Source organism: Pseudonaja textilis, chromosome 11, assembly GCF_049901715.1.
Source record: "Pseudonaja textilis isolate UNSWEBS1 chromosome 11, rPseTex1.2, whole genome shotgun sequence".
NCBI lineage: Eukaryota > Metazoa > Chordata > Lepidosauria > Squamata > Elapidae > Pseudonaja > Pseudonaja textilis.
In genome coordinates this window covers 17,312,328-17,333,205 of record NC_142000.1, presented here as the reverse complement: position 1 = coordinate 17,333,205, position 20,878 = coordinate 17,312,328, and the positions used below count along the sequence as shown (strand labels likewise).

Below are 20,878 nucleotides of genomic sequence, written 5' to 3'. Positions count from 1 at the left end.
ACCTGGCAACCAGAATATATGTACAAACAAGGCAGGTATATCAGGTCACATGACCACCTTCTGGAACCTTCCCAACAAAGTCTGTGAGGGGAGCTGGAATGGAATGGAATGGAATAGAACAGAATAGAATAGAATAGAATAGAATAGAATAGAATAGAATAGAATAGAATAGAATAGAATAGAATAGAATATAGAGACTAGACTAGACTAGACTAGACTAGAACAGAACAGAACAGAACAGAATAGAATAGAATAGAATAGAATAGAATAGAATAGAACAGAATGCAGGAATAGAATAGAATAGAATAATAGAACAATAGAGTAGAGTTGAGTAGAATATAATACTTTATTGTCACTTTGAATGTACACTAATCACCATAAATTAAAATGAAATTACATTGCATATCACTGCATGATTCGCTTAACAATTGCAGTGATTCGTTTAACAACCGTGGCCAAAAAAAAAGCCATCATAAACTTGGCCCTAACTCACTTAACCACTGGCTCAGCAATGGAAAGTTGTGGTCGTGGGTCCAAGTGGGGTTGTATGTTGACAACTACAACTTAAATATCTGTAAATATTTAACCCCAGGTGCTATCCTAATGTTTACTGCTTAGGGTAGGTTGACAATGATGATGAATTTAAATGCATTTGGCCACCCAATTTCAGTGGATTCCTTCTTCCTATTTTTTTCCATAGAACCACCCTTGGAGATATCTGGCCTAAATTCATCCAGGTGGGTTTCTAAGGTGGAATGGAGATTCAGCCTGAATCTCCACAGTCCCAATTCTGCACCCTTGCACCTGTGCTTTGGAAAATTAGCAGTTTTGCCCGCCCATATTGTCAATACAATTCCAAAATTGAGCCTTAAATCCAGCCCCCTTTAAGGCTTTACCAAGCCTTAAAACCAGTAAAGATGTGGGTTTTTTAAAAAAAAAACTTGGGTTTTTTATACAACTTTAATGTACATTTTATACATCTTTATTGTACAAAAGACTGTAACCTTTTAAAAATGCAAACAATTCGTTTACTCCTTTTAAAATCACGACCGCATTGGTAATGTATGGTAATAATATGGAATAAGGTAGCATGGTAATTTGGAGTGGGGGGGGGAAGAGCTTGTAGAGGGGAATAATTTTTTCCTCAATTTCTCTCCCCCTTTTTTTTTAAAAAAAAACACACATTCTCCCCTCAGCCCTCCGAGCATTCGTTTATGTTTATCATTCCCCATTCTGTATTCGTTAGTTATTTGTTTAACTGGGTTGATAATTATTGACAATTCAGGCTTCGCTTCTTTAAATTTCCTCTCCTCAGGGTGGTTATTATAATGAGAACTTCCAAATAGCTGTTTTGTTGATTTCTGCAAGAGCATCAATACGCTTATTAATAGCCTATTAACCGAATGTTCTTTTCTAAAACCAACCATGCTAATCTTTGTGCCTTTCAGAGCCACCGCTAGGTAACTGGAGTGCATCAGCTGTCAATTAAAATTCTGCTCTCTGTGGTGCCTGTCTGATTATGCTATGCATCATCTCAGGCAGGCAGGCATTTATTTAATAGAACTATGTGTGCGCAGACAGGCAGAATTCTTTCTTTCTTTCTTCTTCCTCCTTCTGCCTCTCCGTCTCCTTCTTCTTTCCCCTCTCCTTCTTCCTCTTCCTCTTCCCTTTCTCTTCTTCTTCTTCTTCTTCTTCTTCTTCTTCTTCTTCTTCTTCTTCTTCTTCTTCTTCTTCTTCTTCTTCTTCTTCTTCTTCTTCTTCTTCTTCTTCTTTTCTCCTCCTCCTCCTCCTCCTCCTTCCTCTTCCCCTTCTCCTTCTTCTTCTTCTTCCTCTTCAACTTCTTTCTCCTCCTCCTCCTCTTTCCTCTTCTCCCCCTCTTCCTCTTCTACTCTTCTTCCTTCTTCTTCCTCTCCTCCTCTTCTCCCGCTCTCCCGCCTCCTCCTCCTTCTTCCCCTTCTCCCTCTCTCTCTTTCTCTTTCTTCCTCCTCCTCCTCCTCTAGATGTTCAGAATGGATTGTCAGATGTTCAAACTGTTGTTGATATCATTGTTATGATGATGATGATGATTATTCCAAGAAGCAAGGAAGAAAGATTCACTTCTCCAGGCAAAGAGACATAAGTACACCTTTACCATCGCTTTTAAAACACCCCCAGAGAGAAAACATCGCCCTCTTTGCAAAGATAAGCCCAGATCAGATTCCAAGGAGAAAATAATCACATAGATTTTCCATTGAAATCAAGGGAAGGGGGCTAAGGGTCTCCAATGTTCCTTTAGGAAGCTAGGTGTCAGTTCTGAAAAAGGGGCAAAATGTTTGTAATTGCCACAGCAGTTCCTCGCTAATGATGTTGCATTAAAACCTGCTGAATTTTGAAACAAGAAATTAGAAATTGTAATCCAATACACCTGGAGCAATGTTTGTCAAACCTACACCAACAACTTTAAGAGCTCTGGACTGCAGCTCCCAGAATTTTCGAGCTGTCTGGCTGGGGGTTTCTGGGAATTAAAACCCACAAATCTGAAAGTTGTCGAGATTGACAAACACAACTCACCTGGAGAATAATGGGAGAAGGAAAACTTCACCTAACAATAACCAGATGCTCCATTCTAACTTGGGAAAAGAGTGCAGCGCATTTATTTTGACGTCAGAATACATTTACTCCAAATGCATTTATTTCACCCCACACTTGTCTTAAAAGAACAGTAATTGTGAGAAGTCCCAAAGCTAGCAACAGGAGGGTGCAGCATTTTTCCTTAAAAAGGCAGCTTAAACCCGGGGGAATTTTTATTTTAGGAAAAAAAAAATGACGGCTAAGGAAGGAAGTGCCATCAATGTGAAAAAATAAGGACATCACCCAAGGGAGAATATTGTATGCATATATATCTACACACATACATACACACTGTTTGTGTGTGTGTGTGTGTGTGTGTGTGTGTGTGTGTGTGAGAGAGAGAGAGAGAGAGAGAGGGAGGGAGAGAATACATATATGTATTTATATGTGTGCGTGTGTGTGGTGTGGTCTCGCCTCACAATCAGGAGGCTGTGAGTTCAATTCTTAGTAGCGGCAGGTATTTATCTCTCTAGGAGCAATGAGTTATTGTCTGCTGTGAACTTCCCTTAGGCATCATAAAGGATATTCGGCCAGTAAATTCTCATGCTCCCTTCAATCGCCTTGACTCCATCCAATAGAAGGGATTGCAGGCCCATTCAAAGGAAAGAGACAGAGACAGAGACAGAGACACAGAGAGACACAGAGAGAGTGTGTGTATTGTGTGTCTACATAGCACACATGCATATGTATGCATACATACATACATATCTTCTAACTAAGCCCAAAACGGCCCAGTTAAGGAAGCCATTTGTTCAGGAAAGACATAGAAAACCATTTCTTGCAAATCCTGCGAAGAAAATGACAGTTTATATAGCCGAAAGAGCCTCAGACAAACCGAAAGTCATTAACAGCTACCAGTTGGGGCGGATGATCCTTATGGCCAATTGGTCTTAATTGGTACTCCGCCTTTACTCCAAAGACCTCAAGATTGGAAGCCCATCGACCTATTGTTTTATCCTTCAAATATCACCATGAGGCAGATTGTGGCAGAACGAATGACTGGCTTCACACATCCTGTTAACCTCTCGTAGGGTTGGCTTGATCTGGGCTTAGCCCCAGAGAGAAGTGGCTAGAGATATAGCTGCTCTCTGGGGGAAAGTGCTCCAGTGAAGAACAGATAGGATGTTCCAACGAGAGGAGCATCGGAAAACTTGAAAGAAGACCACAACTGTTTTGAGCCTGTTCTTGGCAGCCTTCAGGGTCCCCCGATAGGACCCCACCCTATTCCAGTTCTGTCAGTTGTAATCCAGCTTGCCTCCCAACAGGTGTTCTACCATGAGGAGGAAGGCTGTGATTTCATCCTGGTTAATTGTCACTGCAAATAAATAAACCTTCCCTGGGCAAATGAGAAACTGCCTTTGCCCCATAACCAAAACACAGGTGTAGGGCTTTTACTAGGGAACTAATGCAACTCCATAAATCTGTCAACAGAAGGTGTGGGAAGATCAGATGTCTCAAAGATCAGTCTTGGGCTTCTCTGGATCTCCTTTCCCACCCAGAATTACAAGTATGCCATCTTTCCTTCCTTCTTTCTTTCTTTCTTTCTTTCTTTCTTTCTTTCTTTCTCTCTCTCTCTCTCTCTCTCTCTCTCTCTCTCTCTCTTTCTTTCTCTCTTTTTCTCTCTTTCTCTTTCTCTCTCTCTCTCTCTTTCTCTCTTTCTCTCTTTCTCTCTCTCTCTTTTTCTCTCTCTTTCTCTCTTTCTTTCTCTCTCTTTCTCTCTCTCTCTCTCTTTCTCTCTCTCTCTCTTTCCTTTCCTCCCTGAAGGGAAGGGAAGGGAAGGAAGGAAGGATGGATGGAAGGAAGGAAGGAAGGAAGGAAGGAAGGAAGGAAGGAAGGAAGGAAGGAAGAATCTACCCCAGCCAAAAGAGAGAGCCTAGTGTGAATAGGGACATCAATAACTTGAAAGATAAAAAGTATTATTTCAATCCTCTATAACAAGTCTTTGCACCTTTGTAACACCACCAAGAACTAGAAAACTCATGTCTATCACTCTGGAAAGACGCTAACAGCCAACAATTCTAGAAGAAATCAACCAAGAGCTTAATTTTGAAAGCCAGAATGGCATCAAGAGTTGGATGAAGACCAGGAGACACCCAGGTTCAGATTCACCTTCAGAAGTGGACATTTACCAGATGACTTTGGGCCAGCTCGACCTGTCTCATAGAGTTGTTACTTGCGGGGAGGGGGAGATTTAAATGAACACCCCCTTCTCTGCCAACTTTTGGGACGCTTCCATCAGAATCTTTCCACGGTAACATTGCTACGTCAGGCAACAGCTCCACAAAAATCCCAAACACACACACACACACACACTCCGAAGCAGAGCACACCCACGTTCAGAAATGCTACCAGGGACCAGTCTTCTCTATGAATTTCCTTAAAAGCAACCACATCAAAGCTCCAGGATTTTGCCAATCCCAATTCCCCTTATTCTCCCACTTTTAAAACCAAGGCTTCCTGCTAGAAAATTTAATATCTTTGCACAGTCTCCCCACTCGGTGTACTTTCCCTCAACAGCCCTTTTTTGGGGGGTGGGGTCTGAAACTCTGTTCTCTTAAAAGCTAACAGATGTTAATGCCACGAAGAGGGAGGGGGGGGGCGGAGAGAAATCGTGCCTGCATAACTCATTAAAGCTTATATATTCCAAGAATTCTTGTAATTCAGGAATCACTGGAGGTCTGATGGGGGTGGAGAGGGGAGAGAGAAAGGAGAGAGACCTAGAGAGAAAAAGGCCTGAAAGAACGTAAAATAGTTTGCTCGGCATAACTTATACGCCAGAGGAGAACAACGAACAATTCTTCAAAACCAGGGTTTGCAGTTCCCCTCCAACTATGTCTGTGCCTATTTAAATAACCTGTGTTAATTTAAATCAATCTAAATAGAAGTAGACTCTCCTGCTCGAGCAGGGGGTTGGACTAGATGACCTCCGAGGTCCGTTTCTACTCTGTTGATCTATCAAACTTCGTATTTCTTCCGTTCACTTCTAAACCTAAGTATGGTTTGTGACGTTATACATTTCCTTTGACAAAAATGTGTATCCTTCTCTTAGCAGGCTTCGTAAACCTGTGACTATCACAGTGAGGAAACAATAGATCATAGTTTAGCATAAGTAAAGGCGGTCCCTTGCAACTTCTTCACGAAACCATGGTTTACCACAATCCATGAATCCCAATCTATGCTCCTAAAATGTAGGTTTCCCACTGCATGGCAGTAGAGTAGAGTAGAGTAGAGTAGAGTAGAGTAGAAAATAGAACAGAATAGAAAGTAGAACAGAACAGAATAGAATAGAATAGAATAAGGGATGGAATGGAATGGAATTTAGAACAGGATAGGATAGGATAGGATAGGATAGGATAGGATAGGATAGGATAGGATAGAATAAGGGATGGAATAGAATGGAATGGAATAGAACTTAGAACAGAATAGAATTAAGAATAGAATTGAATATTGGAATGAAGACTGGAATGGAATAGAATAAAATATAAGATAGGATAATATAGGAGTAGAATAGAATAGACTAGACTAGAATAGACTAGAATAGAATAGAATTCTTTATTGGTCAAGTGTGATTGGACACACAAGAAATTTGTCTTTGGTGCAAATGCTCTCAGTGTACATAAAAAGAAAAGATACATTCATCAAGAGTCAAGAATCATCAGGTACAACACTTAATAATAGTCATAGGGTACAATAAGCCATCAAATCATACTAGGAAACAGTCAGTGTAAATCGTTAGGACACAAGCAACAAAGTTACGGTACTACAGTCACAAGTGGGAGGGGATGGGTGACACCCATCATTTCCACTTCTATTTCCACCCAAAGTTCTACCCTTACAGAATAACAGTTTTGGAAGGGACCTTGGAGGTCTTCTAGTCCAACCCTGTCTATCGCTGGAGATCTTGTACCAGTTCCAGACTTTCTTTGGGCTTGGTGGGATGGATACACACAATCATCAAAAACAATAACAGAATAACAGAGTTGGAAAGGACCCTCCAGTCCAACCTGCACTCCCAGCCAAGCAGATCCTACACCATTTTGGACAAATGCCTGTCCAATCTCTTGCCTCCAGAGACAAGTCGTTCCACTGATCAATTGTAATCATAACCCTGTGATAGCGGATTTTATATTTCAGTCACGTTTTATTCTACTGGACCTATCACAATAAAATAAGTCACAAGAGCAAGAAGGTATATTGAAAAGAAGACATGCACTCTCTAATCCCACTAAATTCTCTGAAGCTTTCATGCCCCTGGCAGCCAACGCTAGCAGAACCAGCAGAGCTGAAGAAGCTTCTTGGATGAGAAGCGAAACGTCTTCAAAGGAAAACCAGAAAGTCCAGTTGCCTCTTGAAAAAACACTTTTGAGACAACCATGACCTGGAGGACTGAGAATCTCCATAGACTCTTTTATCCATAGATAATAATATCAGAGGGAGGAGAGAGAGAGAGAGAGGGAGGGAGGAGGAGGAGGGAGAGGAAGAGGAGGAAGGAAGGAAGGAAGGAAGGAAGGAAGGAAGGAGGGGAGAAAGGAAGGAAGAAGGAAGGAAGGAAGGAAGGAAGGAAGGAAGGAAGGAAGGAAGGAAGGAAGGAAGGAAGGAAGGAAGGAAGGAAGGAAGGAAGAGAAAGAAAGAGAAAGAAAGAAAGAAAGGAAGGAAGGAAGGAAGGAGGGAAGGAGGGAGGGAGGGAAGAAGAGAGAGAAACACTGAAGAAACTCTTTGAATGAGAAGTGAAACATCTTCAAAGAAAAACCAGAAAGTCCAATTGCCTCTTGAAAAAACACTTTTGAGACAACCATGACCTGGACGACTGAGAATCTCCATATACATTTAGCTATGCAACAGAACTGAAGAAGCTTCTTGGATAACAAGCGAAACGTCTTCAAAGAAAAAAACAGAAAGTCCAGTTACCTCTTGAAAAAAGCTCTTTTGGGACAACCATGATCTGGACGACTGAGAATCTCCACACACAGTTAGCAGACTTAGTTCTTTAATTGAAAGACTAAGATGCGCAAAGGCCCTTCCTATTTTTCTGGTATGCTATGAAAGCATTTCCCAGCCCCCACTCTGGTTGAACCCAAAGTTCCCAAGGAGTTACTGATGGTAACTGGGGGGTGGGATAAGTCTGCCTAATGAAACGAGGTGGACTGGTTGCTTTCGTGGTGTGGAGACAACAACTTGGTCCTCAACACCAATAAGACCAAGGAGCTTATAGTGGACTATAGGAACAGATCAGACACCCAGCCCTTGCTTATCCATGGAGACCGAGTGGAGCAAGTGGCCAGTTTTAAGTTTCTGGGTGTTATCCTAAAAGAGGACCTGACCTGGAGTGCCCACATTGCAGCCCTGGTCAAAAGGACCCACAGAGATTATATGACCTGAGGCTTCTCAGGAAACAACAACTGAATGGAAAACTGCTGGTGACCTTCTACTGCTGTACCATAAAGAGCATTTTAACATACTGCACCTCTGTATGGTTTGCCAATTGCCCAGGGGCAGATAGGACAGCACTCCAGAGGGCTAACATCATTGCCCAGAAGATCATGGGTTGCCCTCTCCCCTCTTTGGAAGAGCTTCATAGCTCCTGCTGCCTTAAGAAAGTTCAAAACATCCTCAAAGATCCATCTCACACTGGGCATCCCCTTTATTTGAACTATTACCATCTGGCAGACGGTACAGGATAATAAAAACAAGGACAAATAGGCTGAAAAACAGCTTCTATCCCAGGGCAGTAACTCTGTTGAATTCTACTGTATGTTGGTGTGGTGTCATGGGTTTTCGGTTCAATGTGTGGAGTGTGAAGGATGTTTGTTTGTGTTTATTTTCAAAGTCATAATGTACCCTGAAGAGGGTATTTAATTTTGTTGTACAAGGTGCAATGACAATAAAGTAAAGTAAAGTAAAATAAACTGATGGTGCTTTAGGAAAAAAAAGCTAGGGGAGAAAAATAATAATTAGATTACATCAGCATCCCAGTAGGAGGCTATCAAACTGCAGAGCCTTTCTTGTCTCCTGGTCTGATATCGGTCAATCTTCCCTTGAAATCAGTGGGAGTTGCCTAGATGAAGGCTCCAGGATCAACCCATTCCTCGTGAGACACCTTCAAACAGCAGGCTTCAGAATCACCCATGACCTCAATCAACATCATCCTTTAGACTTGGCGCCTGCCCTACATTTGGAGATATATAAAAGGCTCCTCTCCTCCCCCTTCCCCAAATAACTGTTGTGGAAAGGGAGGTGGGGAAGGAAAAGGATGAAGTTAGCTACAATGCAAGCACTGTTCACCTAAAACCTCTCTCTCTCTCTCTGAACCTCAAGTCGTCTCTACCTTGCATTTGAGGGCAACCACAAGTCCGGCCCTGATCAAAGATGCAGACAGTTGAAAGGCACCTACGTGTCAATCAATCCCAAATGGGCTAAATCGCAGCATTCTTTTGCCAGCAGCAGCCCCTTGCTCGCTCTCCTTCATCAGTTTCCGACTAGGAGAAAGCAACACTGAAGTAAAGCAGAGTTTTGGAGGGAAGATCTCTTAGTCAGGGTAGACATTGAGATGGAACTGAGCTGCTATCTCCAAACTGGCACCAAAGTTGGCATTGGCACATCCCAACAGGAGACTAAGCCTCCCTTACTTACTCTACATCTTACAAAGCTCTCTAGAGATAGGCAGCAACCTTGACAAGTTGTCCTGAATGTGGCCCTCAGATCAAAACAGAGTGGTACATCTTGGCATCAGAGAGCATGGAAGCTTCTTTATATCAAGTCAACCCACTGGTCAGTCCAGTTCTTCATGGTCAGTTCTTCATGATCAATCTAGTTGTTCATGGTCAGTTGTTCATGGTCCATCCAGTTCTTCATGGTCAGTTCTTCATGGTCCATCCAGTTCTTCATGGTCAGTTCTTCATGGTCAATCCAGTTCTCCATGGTCAAAACTGATGATGAAGACAACACCGGAATTTTGGATCACAGACAATCCCAGGCTTATCTTGAAGATCTTAGACATTGAATTTGAAGAGTCTAAGACAATGTTTTTACTATCTCCTTTGGTAAACGAGATGTTCTATTATGTGTAGCTTAGGACCAGATGACTCTGTTTAGGGATAAGATTCCCTGAAGCACTGACTGATGTCTAGCCATAATTGTAGGCTTGTGGAACCCATCATTCAACAAGTTTGAAGGGCATCACATCAGTTACCTTTGATGGCCCCACGCAGTGCATGGTCTGTTTGCTAGGACTTCCTACTCACATGGATAGGAGTAAATCCCTAAGGAGGTTTTAGTCTTCTTCTAATGGCTCAATTGTCCAAATGTCCAATCCATCGATTAAAGTTTTCTGGTCCTCCCATCAGAATGCCAGTCAGGTCTAAACTGTACTTCTCTTCCAAGACCAAGTAAAGCCATCTTTATTGCCATCTGCTGACATGCATATTATTTATACAGACGGAAGAGAATGAAAATGTAGAGGCAGAGGACACAAAATCCACCTAATTGGAAGCATCTCCAGTGCTTCTTCTCTAAACACCCCACTGTGTGCTAAATAGGGCACCAAGTCGTCTGACATCAAAGGGGAAAACATCTCCCTTCACTTGACAAGTCTTCCAGATCTTGTACAAACACAGCATCAACAGCCCCACCCCTTTAAAAAGAAGATGAAAGAAAGCAATCTCTTTTTTAAAAAAAAATCACTGAAGGAAAGCAGCTGGCGCCTGCAACTCTCCCTTTTTTTTCAATGGGTTTTTTATGGTGTGGGGAGGGGGAGAGAGAAGGACCCTAACTTCAATCTGTTTGTATAAACTAGCTTTTTGGGTTTTTTTTCTCTTTTACCCTAATGACTTTGCTCTTAAGGATTTGCTATAACTGGATTGCTTTGCTACCCAGCGGGGAGCTGTAGCGGTAAAGAACAGCTGATCAACCCTGAATGGAGTTTCTTTACCAAGTTCTGCTGACGGTTCAAAAAAGAATTTTTTCAACTCTTTGGAAATGTTTGCTGTTGCAGAAGCTGTCATCGGGGGGAAACGAGAGAGCAGCTGAGTTTCTCCCCGCAGAAGTGAAGGGTGGTTGGAATCTAAGGGGGAAAGGGATTAGATCAAGTGATGCTACGGTGTCAGGCACAAGAAACCAGGTGCCGGGATAACGTTCAAAAGTACTACGAGTTTATTTCATGCTATCTACAGACAGGAATCTGATCTACTAGTGGTCAAAGCAAATTGGTGCTAGATAAGAGTCAAGAGAATTCACGGGGAGAAAGCTGGACTTGGTTCTCTAGTAGGAACGCAATGACTCCAAACTAATGACTCGTTTGATCCCACCGCTGCAAACTCAGCCTGATGGTCTCCTACATTTGGGAAAGGAAGAAGGGTGACCATAGAGCACAGTGGAGCCAACGAACACTAAAGTAGAAAGGAAAATTATTTACCTGGCTATATTAACCATTACAGGAGACAGTTTGGTGTAGCGGTTAAAGCACCAGGCTAAAAAACAGGTGATTGTGAGTTCTAGTGCAGCCTTAGGCACAAAGTTAGCTACGCCACCTTGGGCCAGTCTCTCTCTTTTGTCCCCAAGAAGGCAGCAATGGCCAACCACTTCTGAAAATGGTCCTCAGTCTTACAACCGTTGGAGTACTCCCCACAGTCACACGATCAAAATTTGGGTGCATGGCAACCTGCATGTATTTACAATGTGTTCTGACCAAGGCTTCCAAACTGTAGTTATGCATACACTTATTTTAAAAACAAGACTTATTTTATTGCAGTGCTGGGAATTGTTTTCATTCCCAACCAGAATTAATCTCAAACAGTCCCCCAAGATAAGCACACACCTTTCAGTTCTGTGAAGTGCTGCCAAAAACAGAAGTATCAAATGAACTAGAAAAGAAACCAAATGAAATACAAAAACCAAAGAAAATACAGAAACCAAATGAAATACAAAACCAACCACAGTCCAAAGAGCTTCAAGAATGACTCTGAACTGATCAAACGACTTTGCTTCCTGCAAAGGTATCATCATCTTGGCCTGACCTTTATAACAGAAGTATCCAATTTAATTATAACAGAAACCAACCAAGGTACCAGAAAAAAAACGACCAGAATACACAGAGCTTCAAGAAGGACTCGGAACCAATTGAACTACTTTGCTTCCTGCAAAGGTTTTGTCATTGAGGTCTGACTTTTATCCCTTATGGGAGGGGCAATCACCTCCCAGCCTTGCTTCCAAGTCACTCCTTTTGTTTCAGCTCCTCTCGCCTTCTAGCAGCTCTGCACACATGCACACTGGGGACAGGCTCCCCTGGGTCCTCTTCCTCGCTGCTTCCAGACTCCGAAGGCTCTGGAGTCAGCACCCCACTTCCAGATGGTCCTGGCCCCATCTCTGTATCGGACACAGGACCCTCGTCTGAGTTCTCTCCAGACTTCCTGACTGGTCCCTGTTCTTCCCCACTGTCCGATTCCGCTGCCGTCTGCCGGCGAACCACAACACAATGGTTGCAGCATCCCAGGGTCATGTGATCAGCATTTGCAACCTTCCAACAAATGAAGTCAATGGGGATGGCGGGGGGGAAGCACACAATTTGCTTAACAATTGTAGCGATTCACTGAACAACCCTGTCCAAAGAGGGGATAAAACCAGGCATGATTCACTAAATTGTTTTACCGATCCCTGGGAATTCTGCTTCCAATTGTGCTCCTAAGTTGAGGACAACCTGTAATGGATATGCTTTTAGATCAGTGCGAGCGACAAACAATGGACCAAACAGAAAAACTGATGAGGCATAGAGCCCACAACCTCACCCGAAACTCCAAAACTTCCCTTTCCTGGTTTTCATGGGCAACTGGACTTCTAATCAGCAGAGGCCACACCTGGGCTGGGCGTGGGGGATGAAAGGACACGTTCTCTACCTCCCCCAAGATTAACTGGAAAAGCCGCTTGAGTGATCAGAGGCAGGAGGGCCCTCCGGTTTCCTCGTTTGTTTTGTATTGAGCTAATGAATGCCATTAAGCACTCAAGAGGTTGGACAAACACTGTGCCCATCACACGTGGTCTTCAAGAAGGCCAAGTGCTTTTCTTTCTTTTTTTCCTTCCTTCTCTTTCTTTTTTTCTTTCCTTTCTTCCTTCTTTCTTTTCTTTTTCTTTCCTTCCTTCCTCTGGGACTGACTAAAGGCTATAGTGGGACAAGAAAGTTTACAAATGGTTTTAAAGAAATCCAAGTGCTTTTCTTTCTTTCTTTCTTTCTTTTCTTTCTTTCTTTCTTTCTTTCTTTCTCTTTTCCCTTTTCTTCCTTCCTACCTTCCTTCTTTCCTTTCTTTTTCCTTCCTTCCTTCCTTCCTTCCTTCCTTCCTCTTTGACTGACTAAAAGCTATAGGGGGACAAGGAAGTTTACACGTGGTTTTTAAAAAAATCCAAATGCTTTTCTTTCTTTCTCCTTCTTTCTCTTTCTTTCTTCCTTCCTTTCTTCCTTCCTACCCTTTCTTCCTTCCTTTCTTTCTTTCATTTCCCTTTTTTTCTTTCCTCCCTTCTTTCTTTTTCCTTCCTTCCTTCCTCTGTGACTGACCAAAGGCTATAGGGGAACAAGGAAGTTTACACATGGTTTTAAAGAAATCCAAGTGCTTTTCTTTCTTTCTCCTTTCTCTTTCTTTCTTTCTTTCTTTCTTTCTTTCTTTCTTTCTTTCTTTCTTTCTTTCTTTCTTTCTTTTCTTCCTTCCTTCCTACCCTTTCTTTCTTTTCATTTCCCCTTTCTTTTTTCCTTCCTTCCTTCTTTCTTTTTCCTTCCTTCCTTCCTCTGTGACTGACCAAAGGCTATAGGAGGACAAGGAAGTTTACACGTGGTTTTAAAGAAATCCAAGTGCTTTTCTTTCTTTCTCCTTGTCTTTCTTTTTCTTTCTCTTTCTTTCTTCCTCCCTCTCTCCCCTCTCCCTCCCTTCTTCTCTCCATTGGCTATCTCTAGATGCGGATACAGACTTATGATTTGAATGGGGGTGGTTTGTCAAAGCCCTGACACCCTACTTTAGACATAAAGCCAGAGGGTGACGTTAGGCCAGTCTCTCCCCTCTATCCTAAGAAGAAAATAGAACGAGTAGCTTCTAGAAATCTTGCCAAGAAAATTGCATGGACATATCCAGACAGCTGCCTGAAGTCAAGACTCAAAAGCACAAATAACAAATGGTTAATCATGGTTGGGAAGAGCTCAGTACCTGGATACTAGTAAGACAATCCCAGTATGGCTTGATGCAATGAATAAAACTCCATCTATTCGTCACTTTTCCTACCACCTACATCTTTAACTATTATTGTTGTTGTGTATGCTGTATTGCAGTACTCGATAGAAGCTTAATGTCATCTTTGGAAGCCATGCTGAGATTTGATACTTCCACGCTGCTACAAGCCTGAGAAAGTGGGAGGGGGTGGATTCAATTGAGTAGCTCTAAGTAGACAAAATAAATTCTTTTTGTTAGCTCAAGGTCATTGAGAATGGCGCGGGATGAAATAAGGATCATACTTTTGGACAGATCGTGATTGGGCCATGTGATGTGATGAGGGCCAAGTGGGGATGGATTTGTAGTTTGGAAAATTGTAGGAAGCCCAGAAACTCTGGATTCCACAGATGTGCCAGTTTACTATCCTAATAAAAGTACTTTTGAGATATGTTTGTCTCGGAGTTATTGATTGGGATGAAGGTTTGCTGGAACCCTGACACTTAACATCACACAGAATTCAGTAGTTTTCCCCAAGTGAATGAAAGGACAACTCTAGAGTTTTAGGAAATGTATACAAAAAAATCTAATTAGAAGTAAGAATGAATAAGCATAACACACGTTACATCAATTTCTCTTTTTTTTAAAAAAAAATGCCTCCAAGCATGTAGAATGATTTTGGGGTTTGAAACACTTCTCCTTGGTCATGTAACTCCAATATAAGTTTTTATTTTAAAACACAGGATTTGGCAAACAAGGGGATTTTAACAGAAGCCACTTTATTTTGGAAAATGTTCCATCTGCTTTTTTATTTTTATGAGACTTGACCAGCAAAGTTTGCATATCTCTGGTGTCGTTTTCCTGCTAATCTTCAAGCAAAGTCCTTTAGGACAGGTAGTCCTCAACTTATAACAGTTCATTTAGTGACTGTTTGATGTTTCAGCAGGAACGCAGGGAGAGGTTCCTCCCAGGTACTTGCAAACCTGGTGCTTTGATTTATGACATTCATACAAGAAAACCCTGAAATATTCTCTCATTCCTTCGATGATCTTGTTTATCTTCTTGGTTACAGAAACAAAATTATAGCCAAGAAGGTTAGCAAATCTCTCTGGAGCCATTCCACTCTCTGAATGATCTTGGCCCAGCCATCCGTTCTCAGCTTAACCTATCCTTTTAGGTTGTTTTGCTAATAAATTAAGAAGCAAAAAAAATAAATATATGTGTAACTCCTTGAACAAACTGGAGAGGGGAGAGTATATAATTTGGTTGTTGTTGTTTTTCTAAAAACTCCTTCAAACTTGGTTCCAGCCAAACTCTCTTTCATTTCCCCTGCCCCTATAAAAACAAGTTTAGGCCTTAGATCATACATTCACCCTAGGCATTCAACCCCCACCCACCACCCCCGTCCTCCCAAGGTGGTCAGATCCAATTTGGTTCCTGGCTTCCCACTTGGCCCGTGGCTGCTAAATTTAAGTCTTCTCCTCTTTCCTAGATAGATCTTGGTGGGGTCTATTTTAGCTCAAGAAAGGAGAAGGTGCGGCCTGCTAGTTCCCTCATACACGCCCCAATCAATCTCAATCAGAACAGAGCTGGAAGGGACCTTGGAGGCCTTCTAGTCTAACCCCCTGCTCAACCAAGACACTAGAACATTTCAGACAGGTGACTGTCCAATTTCTACCTACAAAGCTCTAGTGATGAAGCCCCTACAACTGTGACGGCGAACCTTTGGCATGCACGCCAAAGGTGGCACGCAGAGCCATTTGTGCCGGCGCATGAGCCGCAGACAAACTTACCTCACTGCGCATGCACTGCGCCTCACAGCTGATTTTTCGGCTGGTTTGAAGCCTTTTTTGGACTCCCAAATGCTTGGAAAAAAACCCTCTGCAGGCCTTGCAGGACGAATAATAGGTCCGTTTCATCACTTACTGTAATAACAGAAGTGACGAAACGGGCCTATTATTCGGCCTGCAAAGCCTGCAGAGGGCTTTTCAAACCGTCTGGGAGGCTGAAAAAAGGCCTCAAACCAGCTGAAAAATCAGCTGTGAGGGCAGTCCAGGTAAGGGGGTAGCAGGGGGGCAATTGCATGCGCATACACAGGGGGCATGAAGGGGGCATTGCCTTCTGGGTGCTGGCATGTGAGCGCATAATTTTTGGCACTGGAGCCCAAAAAGGTTAACCACCACTGCCCTGCAACTTCTGAAGGCAATCTGTTAATTGTCCTCCCTGTTAGGCAGTTTCTCCTTGATTCCAGGCAGTCCCTCAAGTACTAGAATACTGGTATCATGTCTCCCCCAGTCCTTCTTTCCTCTAGACTAGCCAAACCCAAATCCCGCCACCGTTCTCCATAGGTTTTAGCCTCCAGACCTTTTAATCCTCTTAGTTGCTCTTCTCTGCATTTTCTCTGCACCTTTTCCTTCCAGAATAGCTTTGCATTTGGAGATGTGTTTTGCTGGGCATTCTGCATTCTTTCCAAAGTCTCAACATCTTTTTCTGTAATTGCACACTCTCGCACACCAATGCACACACACACACACACACACCCCACCGAAAGCTTTGCAACTGACCTGAGTGAAATTTAAGGAGAGAACGGATGTAAATCAAAGCAGCTAAAAAGGAAAAGAAAAGTAATATAAAAGAGCTCCTGGAAGACTTGGCAATATGTTGATAATGCTCTCATCCTGGAGTCAGGGTGACACCATCCCAGAGAAAATATACAGAACTTTAACCCGCATACCATGCAGTTTACTAGCCGAAAGACAGCGTTCATTGATCCCGAGCCAAGAACTACTGGATCCGATCCCACAGCCTATTTTGGTATCTCGCTTTGGCTTGCTATCAAAACCCCTCATCCTGTGTTATTCCTCCACCACTCCAGTGCCAACTCTGCCCCGCAGGCTGGATGGAGGCAAGAAAAGATGGGATATGCCAATCTGGCAGGTGTTTGGGGCACGCCAACCTTGTTTTGTGAGTCTAGCGAGGGTGGGTGGTTTTGGTTTTTAAGGAAACCAAGAGAAGTGGCCCAAGTCTTGGACTCAGCCACAACATGTTTGAAGGGAGCCGGAAGGGGGGAAGGAGGAGGAGGAGGAGGAGGAGGAGGAGGAGGAGAAGAAGAAGAAGAAGAAGAAGAAGAAGAAGAAGAAGAAGAAGAAGAAGAAGAAGAAGAAGAAGAAGAAGAAGAAGAAGAAGAAGAAGAAGAAGAAGAAGAAGAAGAAGAAGAAGAAGAAGAAGAAATAATAATTGTCTCTTTAGGAGAAAAGACCAATTGGAAAGCTGGGGTTTGGCTTGGATACCTACAGAAAAAAACAAAACAAAATGCAGTGTTTACAATCCCTCGCAGAAGCGTTTGAAGTCTGTTCTCCCTGCAGGATGGGAAAAAGGAAATGTGCCAGCAAATATCCCCTGACCCTGTATTAATGCCTCTGTGGAGAATCTGAAGTTGTTTTCCTTCTGTCTTTAGCAACGTTAGGAACCAATGCAAAATAGCAAATACTGTTTCGGTTTCCAAACAGCCCTCAACTCTCTCACACCCTGACAGGACGCTAGCCGGATGAGTACCGATGGATGCTGGTAGGCAGAGGCACAATTTTCTTTTTCCTCTTATTTTCCTCCACGAAAACTAAGCCCGGCCACATAGTTTCATAACGAAGCACAGGTAGGAGCTAGTCATTTATATTGTCAATGTAGACTTTCTTTCCTTTTTAAGGCGACTCCCACAGCCATTCTAAACACCCCATCACCTATTTGCAAGCCTCCTGAAGCCCAAGGTGGCAAAAGGAAGGGACACAAGATAGAAGAAGTTTATTAAAGCAAAAAAAAGGCCATTTGAAGCGACATGCAGGTTTTTATTTTCCAAAATGCAAATCTTAATCTAATACCCGAAGGCACGGCTGTAATTAAACTGAATTTACGAGCCCTCTTGCCCTGAAAAATAATAATTAAAAAAAAAAAAAGATTAGGATAAATTGTGATAATAACCACCACTGTGGGTGAGGAAGAAGCAAACTCATCAGATAACAGATTTCTCCCGTGTTTCTCCCACCCCAGTTTACCGACAATGTAAATGGCTTCGTCTTGCAGCCTGCCAACATCTCATTTTTTTAATTAAAAAATAAACGGGGCGGGGGGGTGAAGCACAGACCAAGGAAAAGGTACCTGCAGGCACCTTGGCAACACAGGTGCCAGATTTCCAACTCTTGGCACGTTCTGTTCCAAGGAGGAAAACGAAGCAACAAATTGCGCGTTTCCAAATTGCACAATCCCTGGCTCAATCTCTTGGGCCACCCCCAAAACTAAAAAAAATGGCTAAGATTTCAAGACATTTCAGTTTCCTAAAATGAAAGATTTGGGGAACTTCGAAGTTTCCTCCAAACCAACCAAAGAAGTGCATGAGAGAGAGAGAGAGAGAGAGACTTGACCTTGGAAAAGTATTTCTGTCAAGGATAATGCTGCAAAAATCGTGACTTTTTTTTTTTTTTTGGGGGGGAGAATAGCCCTCGGTCATGCAGGTGGTCCTCGACTTACAACAGTTCATTTAGCGGCGGTTCAAAGTTACAACGGCACTGGAAAAAGTGACTTAGGTCCGTTTTTCACGGTTACAACTTTTGTAGTGTGTGTGTGTGTGTGTGTGTGTGTGTGTGTGTGTGTGTGTGTGTGTGTGTTCAAAACTGGCAACTGGTTCGTACTTACAACCATTGCTGAGTCCCAGGCTCAAGTGACCCCTTTTGACACCTTCTGACGAACAATGTTAATGGGGAAGCCAGATTCACCTTAATAACCGCAATGATTCACTTAACAATGGAGGCAAGAAAGGTCGTAAATTGGGGCAAAACTCACTTAACAAATGTCTCACTTAACAGCATCAATATTGGGCTCAGATGTGGCTGTACATTGAATATACTTGTATTACAACAAGGTTGAAATCGGCTGGATCAATGGTCCTGCAGTCAATAGAGGTAATAGAACCAAACAGAATGATTGCTCTGACCCAAACCTTGTTCCAAGGAACCACACAAAACAGAGGTAACAGCAAAACCTTTTAATGATTCTTTACGAATTCTGTTCCTTCATGGTTAAAAGGCAGTTTCAAACTAATTGTCTCTGATAAGAGGGAGCCATGCCAAGGTGGTGCAAGGCTGCCAAGAACACTAGATAAAGTTCCTAAGAAATATTTCAAACCCAAAGAGTCTCCAAACACCAACCGAGATATTCCGAACGTCCACAAGGCTTGAGTGCAAAACTTCTTTGCTTCCTGCAGAGAACTCCAGTTTCTCAGCTGGCTTTCATCTTTTAAGGGAGGAGCCATCACCTTGCAACCTTACTCCGGAGTCGCCCATGCTGCTGCAGCTACTCTTTCCTTTGAGCAGTCCTGCGCACATGCACACTGGGCACAGGCTCCTCGGGGAACTCTTCATCACTGCTTCCAGCTTCCAGAATTTCTAAAGGCTGCACTCCACTCCCTGATGGTCCCGGCCCCATCCCTGCATCTCACACAGGCCCCTCATCTGAGTCCTCGCTCTCCGAGACCTCAGGTGTCTGCACCTGCTGCCAGAGAACCACAACAATGATTCTATCCGTTTAGTGACCATCCAAAGTTACAACAGCACTGGAAAAGGGGACTTTAGGACCGTTTTTTGCCCTTATGACTGTTGCAGCAGTTCTGTGGACACATTAAATCAAGATTCAGATGCCTTGCAGCTGATTCACATTTATGACAGTTGCAGTGTCATATGATCCCCTTTTGCGACCTGCAAAGTCAATGAAGGAAGCCAGATTCACTTCACATCCACGTTACTAACTTGATGGCAGTGATTCACTTCACAGCAGTGGCAAGAAAGATCGTAAAACTGGGGCAAAGCTCACTTAACAACCATCTGGCTTAGCCACGGAAAATTGGGGGCTTGATTGCAGCCGTTGGTCAAGGATGACTTGTAACGTCAATCAAATCAGTAAAAATACCCGAGTCTTTATGGATTTAGCGGTAGACTAATCAAATCAATCAATCAATGAATAACAATAAAATCGCCTTTTGACACAAAGGGCTTCACAACGCTGAGAAGGTCCCATTGCTTGGAGTCAGATCTATGCATGGAAATTCATTCCTTACTTCCACTTGATGCTCATACAGGCAGGGAAGCTAGGATTTCCTTCCATGAGAATCTCCCCAGGGCAAAGACTGAACATATTAACTAAAATTACATTCAGCACATAATTAGCCAAGGCTTTGAAACTACAAGAGGCAACCTGTCCTATTCTAACACCCTGGGTCGATTTGAGTGGAGCAAGGCAACTCAAAAGCTCTCCTGATGAGCGAGATTGCTCATGGTTTACACAGCCCAGGTAGCATCTGAGAGGTTGTACAATTGCTACCTTTTGCCACCCAATGGGAAAATTCCTTGCACTTTTAGATATGAGAGAGAGAGAGAGAGAGAGAGAGAGAGAGAGAGAGAGAGAGAGAGAGAGAGAGAGATGTTAGGTGGATGGATGGATGGAGGGTTAGATAGATGGTAGAGATAGATAGATAGATAGATAGATAGATAGATAGATAGATAGATAGATAGATAGATAGATAGATAGATAGATAGATGATAGATAGATAGATAGATAGATAGATAAGATGGATGATGGATGGATGATGGATGGATGATGGATGGATGGATGGATGGATGGATGCTGTAGATAGATACCGTCAGTAGATAGATACCATAGATGGATGGATGGATGAATAAATAGATACGATAGATAGATAGAGATAGATAGATAGATAGATAGATAGATAGATAGATAGATAGATAGATAAGATGGGATGATGGATGATGGATGGATACTGTAGATAGAAACCATCAGTAGATAGATACCATAGATGGATGGATGGATGGATGGATAAATAGATAGATAGATAGATAGATAGATAGATAGATAGATAGATAGATAGATAGATAGATAGATAAGATGGATGATGGATGGATGGATGGGTGGATGGATGGATAAATAGATACTGTAGATTGATAGATAGATAGATAGATAGATAGATAGATAGATAGATAGATAGATAGATAGATAGATAGATTAGATGGATGATGGATGATGGA

At 42.6% G+C, this 20,878-nt stretch overlaps 1 protein-coding gene across 1 annotated transcript in view; it reads right to left on the bottom strand.

Annotated features, from left to right (window-relative positions):
• The window catches only part of NKD1 (NKD inhibitor of Wnt signaling pathway 1), an 87,303-nt gene that overhangs the window by 29,448 nt on the left and 36,977 nt on the right, over positions 1 to 20,878 (bottom strand). The window lies entirely within an intron of this gene.